Source organism: Papaver somniferum, chromosome 10 (assembly GCF_003573695.1).
Source record: "Papaver somniferum cultivar HN1 chromosome 10, ASM357369v1, whole genome shotgun sequence".
In the NCBI taxonomy this organism is placed as follows: Eukaryota; Viridiplantae; Streptophyta; class Magnoliopsida; order Ranunculales; family Papaveraceae; genus Papaver; species Papaver somniferum.
Window position 1 is genome coordinate 111,562,156 of NC_039367.1, and position 6,865 is coordinate 111,569,020.

General features: G+C 33.8%; 1 non-coding gene and 1 pseudogene across 1 annotated transcript; one reads left to right on the plus strand and one right to left on the minus strand.

Moving 5' to 3' along the window:
* Positions 1-902: 902 nt before the first annotated feature.
* On the minus strand, positions 903-974 carry TRNAN-GUU. The gene has a single exon. It is a non-coding gene; the product is annotated as a tRNA-Asn (tRNA).
* A 1,637-nt stretch (positions 975-2,611) lies between these two features.
* LOC113316091 lies at positions 2,612-6,644 on the plus strand (annotated as a pseudogene).
* Positions 6,645-6,865: the final 221 nt, after the last annotated feature.

A 6,865-nucleotide genomic window follows, 5' to 3' on the forward strand; every position in this document is an offset into this window, starting at 1 on the left:
GATGATAAAAATCTTAACACCTCTCATTCTTATTACTTATTCAATATGAAAAAAATGAAAAGGTCGTTTTCTTCAAAACCCCAATTATTACATCCCTTCTCTCCCACTTCACACCTTGGAAGGCACCCTTCTTCTAGAGATAAACACGCTTTCCACATCTTCTTAACCCGAAATGAAATGGCTGAGGAAAGGTTCCTTTTTTAGGGTACTCCCGAGAACAGATCCTGTGGAGACGGGATGGGGCCTGTAGCTCAGAGTATTAGAGCACGTGGCTACGAACCACGGTGTCGGGGGTTCGAATCCCTCCTCGCCCACAACTGGACCAAAAGGGAAGGACCTTTCCTTTACCTCTGGGGGTAGGAAAATACTGATCGGGATAGTGGACCCAAAGTTATGTAACTTGGGTGTGAGTCTTTTGTCGAAACGGGATGGTCTTACTTTTTCTTTTTTTTCTTATTTATCGCGAATGATTCCATCATGAAAAAATTTATGCCCGACCTGAATCCATATTCTTCCTCAGTCAGGCTTGAGATGACTAGCAGAGCAAGTACAAGTATTAGTAGCATAGCAAAAAAGCGTGACTCATCATTAATATGTTTGCTCGCGATAATTGTAGCCTCTCGGGAGAATCGATGACTGCATCTTTGATGTACTGCTAGTACTAGTACATCTGAGAATGATTAATTGGCTAGTTGTAAATATCCCCAGGGATATGGAACAAAGGATTACCCCGGATCTACACCGAGGTATTGACGATGATTCTCAAATATCGCAGAACAGAATGTGATACGATGGGATAGAATGCAATAGAAAGAAAGGCAGGGAACGGGTTACCTACTCCTAACGGTCAACGCGATCCCTTTCATTTCATTCTGAATGAAACAATTCATAATGAATAAAATCTCCCCAAGTAGGATTCGAACCTACGACCAATCAGTTAACAGCCGACCGCTCTACCACTGAGCTACTGAGGAACAACGGGAAATTCGAGCACATAGAGTTCAATTCTCATTCTCAACCCATGACCAATATGAGCCTGAAGCTTCCTTCGTAACTCCCGGAACTTCTTCGTAGTGACTTCGTTCCATGCCTCATTTCATAGGGAACCTCAAAGTGTCTCTATTTCATTATATTCCATCCATATCCCAATTCCATCCATATCTCACTTCCATTCATTTAATATCCCTTTGGTGTCATTGACATAAGAGATGTCGTTTCTAGTCTATCTGTTTCTATTTCTATATATGGAAAGTTAAGAAATCATCATATAATAATCGAGAAATTGCAATAGAAAAGAAAAAAGGGGGGTTTGTGATGATTTTGAAATCTTTTCTACTAGGTAATCTATTATCCTTATGCATGAAGATAATAAATTCGGTCGTTGTGGTCGGACTCTATTATGGATTTCTGACCACATTCTCAATAGGGCCCTCTTATCTCTTCCTTATCCGAGCTCGGGTTATGGAAGAAGGAACCGAGAAGGAGGTATCAGCAACAACGGGTTTTATTACGGGACAGCTTATTATGTTCATATTGATCTATTATGCGCCTCTCTATCTAGCATTGGGTAGACCTCATACAATAATTGTCCTAGTTCTACCGTACCTTTTGTTTCATTTCTTCTGGAACAACCACAAAAACGTTTTTGATTATGGATCTACTACCAGAAACTCAATGCATAATCTCAGCATTCAATGTGTATTCCTGAATAATCTCATTTTTCAATTATTCAACCATTTCATTTTACCGAGTTCAACATTAGCCAGATTAGTCAACATTTATATGTTTCGATGCAACAACAAGATGTTATTTGTAACAAGTAGTTTTGTTGGTTGGTTAATTGGTCACATTTTATTCATGAAATGGGTTGGATTGGTATTATTATGGATACGAAAAATAATTCTATTAGATCGAATAAGTACCTTGTGTCAGAATTGAGAAATTCTATGGCTCGAATGTTTAGTATTCTCTTATTTATCACCTGTGTCTACTATTTAGGCAGAATGTCGTCGCTTATTGTTAATAAGAAACTAAAAGAAGAAACTGCCGAAACGGAAGAAAGGGGGGAAAGTGAGGGAGAAACAAATGTAGAAATCGAAACAGTTTCTGAAACGAAGGGGACTAAACAGGAAGAAGGATCCATCGAAGAAGACCCTTCCCCTTCCCTTTGTTCGGAAGAAAATTCGAAGTTATAAATACTTAAACTTAAAGAAGATAAAGACCTCCTCTGGTTTGAAAAATCTCTTGTTACTCTTCTTTTCGACTATAAACGATGGAATCTTCCAGTGCGATATATCAAAAATGATCAATTTGAAGATGTTGTCCGAGATGAAATGTCACACTATTTATTTTTTACATGTGAAAGCGATGGAAAAGAAAGAATCTCTTTTACATATCCACCTAGTTTGTCAATCTTTTTATTTTTGAAAATGATAAAAGGAAAGATACTTTTGCCCACAACTGAAAACCCTCTTCTGAAGAATTGTATAATAATTGGGTTTGTACCAACGAAAAAAAGAAGAACATAAACAACGCATTTTTCAATAGAATTGATGCTCAAGAAGGGGGTCTCTGAAACTGGATGTACTTGAAAAAAGCATTAGATTATGAAATGATGAGACTGAACAAGACTGCCTGCCTGAAGGGTATGATCCTTTTTTGAACAGAACCCGCCGCGAAACCGAAAAAAGTATTTAAACTCAAGTTTGAATATGAACGAGGCTTTCTCAGAAGAATGTTAGATTCAGATAAATAAATTTCATAATATACTTCCTGCAAACTACCAAGAATTTGAAGAAAAAAAGGAAAAATTTGAGAGAAAATACTTCCTTCCAGAAGAAGGAAAATTTAATTCAGAAAATAGAACGAAATATTTATTTGATGCGGTTACACCCGATAGACATCATCAAAGAATTATAAAGGAATCCATTGGAATAAAAGAAATACGTAAAGAAGTTCCTCAATGGTCATACAAATTGATTACCAGTTTGGATCAACAAGATGGAACAATTTTAGAAGATACGGCTGAGGATCATGAAATTAGGTCAAGAAAGGCCAACCATGTAGTCATTTTTACAGATACCGAACGTACAAATAGTACAACGAATACTAATGATGAAGTAGAAGAAGTGTTTGTCCTACGTTATGCGCAAGAATTGGATTTTCGTCGAGATATAATCAAAGGATCTATGCACGCTCAAAGACGTAAAACAGGTATTTGGGAACCGTTTCAAACAAATATCCATTCCCCCCTTTTTTTGGACAGAATCTACAAAAAAAAAAAAAAAATCTGCTGATACCTCCCGAATTTGGAATCTTCTTTTTAAGAATTGGATGATAAAAAGTACGGAATTAAAAAATTCCAGTTTTGAGGAAGAGGCAAAAGAAAAGGATAAAAAAAGGAAAAAGAAAGGGGAGGAAAATGACCGGCTAGCAGTAGCGGAAAGCTGAGATACTGTTCTTTTTGGTCAATCAATAAGGGTTTGCTTGTTAATAGCCCACTCGATTTTTAGAAAATATATTGGATTGCCTTCATTGATAATAGCTAAAAATATCAGTCGTATCTTATTATTTCAACCCCCGGAGTGGAATGAGGATAAGAGAGAGTGGGGTAGAGAAATGCATGTTAAATGCACCTATAATGGTGTTCAATTATCCGAAATGGAATTTCCAAAAAATTGGTTAACAGAGGGTATTCATATAAAGATCCTATGTCCTTTTTATCCGAAACCTTGGAACAGTTCTAAGAAACTACCTCATCATAAAAATCCAAGGGGAATAAAGGAAAATTCGTGCTTCTTGACAGTCTGGGGGATGGAAACTGAATTTCCTTTTGGTTCTCCTCGAAGACGACCTTCTTTTTTAAAACCCATTTTAAAAGACCTAGAAAAAAGAATAACAAAAAAAAACAAAGTTTTCTAGGTCTAAGAGTTTTAAAAGAAAAAAACAAAAGGGTTTCTAAAGGACTCAAAAGAAAAAGAAAGCTGGACTCATAAAAAGGATTTTTTCCAAGAAAAAAGAATAAAAGAGCTTGGAAAAGTAAATCCAATTCTATTAGTTGGATTATATGAATCGAGTGAAAATAAAAAAAATTCTCTCAAAGAAAATCAAATAGTTCATGAATCGTCCAGTCGAATTAGATCAATGTCTTGGAAAAATTATTCACTAACAGAAAAACAAAAAACAGAAGATCTGGCTGATAGGACAAGTAAATTAAGAATCAAATTGAAAAAATAATAAATGACAAGAAAAAAACGTTTCTAATTCCAGATAGAAATATTAATCCTAACGATACAAGTTGTAATGATAAAATATTAGAAGCGCCAAAAAGCTTTTTGCGGATATTCCAAAGAAGAAGTTCTAGATTAATACGTAAACGACACTCTTTTTTAAACTTTTTGATTGAAAATATATATATGGACACCCTTCTATATCTCATTAATATCCCCAGGATCAATGCACAATTTTCCCTAGACTTAAAAAAAGGAGAGATTGATAAAAAAAAGTTACAATGATGAAATAAAGAAAGAAGAAGTTGAAGAAAAAAAAAGAATTCATGTCATTTCGACTAAAAAGAGGGCACTTTCTAATATTAGTAATAAGAATTTACATCATTTTTGTGCCCCAGTTGACTTGTCACAGGCATATGTATTTTACAAATTATCACAAACCCAAGTGATTAACAAATATCACATGAGATCTGTACTTCAATATAATGGAACGTCTTTTTTTCTTAAAGATAGAATAAAGAAATTTTTTGGAACACAAGAAATACTTTATTCTGAATCAAGACATTAAAAACTTAGCAATTTTGAAACGAATGGATGGAAAAATTGGTTAAACAGTCATTATAACTATCAATAAAATTTATCTAAGATTACATCGTCTCAATTAGCTCTACAAAAACAACGAAATGGAGTCAATCAAAGTCATACAATTTCAAACAAGGCATCAACAAAATTGGATTCATATGAACAAAAAAATGTATTTCATTATAAGAAGCAAAATGCTTATGTAATGGATTCATTATCGAGTAAAACAAATTTTTTTAAAAAATAGTATGGATATGATCTTTTATCACAGAAATATATCAATTATAGAGAAGGTAACGATTCATATATTTCTCTATCACCATTACAAGTAAAGGGAAGCCGAAAAATTCCCTATAACTACAACACAAATAAACCCCCAACTTTTTATATGCCGGCAGGCATATATATGAGTCATTATCTAGGAGAAGATTGTATTGTTGATACGGATAAAAATCCGGATAGAAAATATTTTGATTGGAGAATCGTTTCTTTTTGTCTTAGAAAGAAGATCGATATTGAGGCTTGGGCTAATATGGATACTGAGACCCGCATGGATAAAAATACTAAAACAGGAATTAACTATTATTCAATCATTAATCAAATTGATATGAAGGATCTTTCGTATCTTGCGATTGATAAACAAATAAAACCATCCAGTGGAAAAAACTTTTTTTTTGATTGGATGGGAATGAATGAAGAAATACTAAACCACCCCATATCAAATCTGCACCTTTGGTTCTTCCCAGAATTGTTGGGGCTATATGATACATATAGGATTAAACCGTGGATTATACCAACAAAATCACTTCTTTTCCATTTTAATGGAAATAAAACCACCAGTGAAAATAAAAAGCTAAAAAAAAAAAAATCTTGAATTAGAAAATCAAAATCAAGAAGAAAAAGAACAAGAAGAAAAAGAAGAATCAGTCCAAGAAGATATTGGATCAGATCTATCAAACCGATAAAAAGAAGTTAACGAGGATGACAGTGACTCATACATGAAAAAGAGTAGAAATCAAAATAAATGGAAGAGTACCACATAAGCGGAACTAGATTTTTTCCTGAAAAGATATTTTCTTTTTCAACTGAGATGGCATAGTTCTTTGGATCAAAAGAATAATTAATAGTATCCAGATATATTGTCTCCTGCTTAGACTGAACAATCCAAAGCAAATTGCGATATCCTCTATTCAAAGAGGAGAAATGCGTCTGGATATATTGCTGATTCAATAAGATCTAAATCTTACAGAATTGATAAACAAAGGAGTATTGATTATTGAACCTGTTCGCCTATCTATACAAGGATATGGACTTTTTATTATGTATATAACCATAGTTATTTCACTGGTCCATAAGAGTAATCATCAAACTAATACAAAAGACCAACAAAAAGAAAACGGTTATAATAATTCTTTTGATGAATCCATTAAAAGACATAGACATGAAAGGGTGCTTGAAAAGAGAGATGAAAAAAATTATGCTTTTGTTATTCCTGAAAATATTTTAGCTCCTAGATGTCGTAGAGAATTGAGAATTAAAATTTGTTTAAACTCGGAAAAAATAAATATTTTGGATAGAAAGAAAACATTTTACAATAAGAACAACATAAAGAACTGCGGTACTTTTCTGAAGGAGAGCAAGCATCTTGATAATGAAGATCCAAAGAATTTAGATAGAGATAGAAATAAATTAATGAAATGGAAATTTTTTCTTTGGCCAAATTATCGATTAGAGGATTTAGCTTGTATGAATCGTTATTGGTTTGATACCAGAAATGGAAGTCGTTTCAGTATGTCAAGGATATATATGTATCCACGATTTACCATCAACTAATGGTAAATCTCCTTCCTATCTATAACGTGCCAGATATGACATGATATATGAAGGCAAACAAATGTACCCGCACATTTGTCTTATATTTATTTATATTCTGGTTTCCCGTATAGGATACTGATTCAATGACCTAAGAATCTTCTTCGGCTCAATTTTTCCCTTTCTTTTATGGGGGGGTTGAAGAACTCGACCAGCCTTTTGTATCTATATCCGAATGAAAT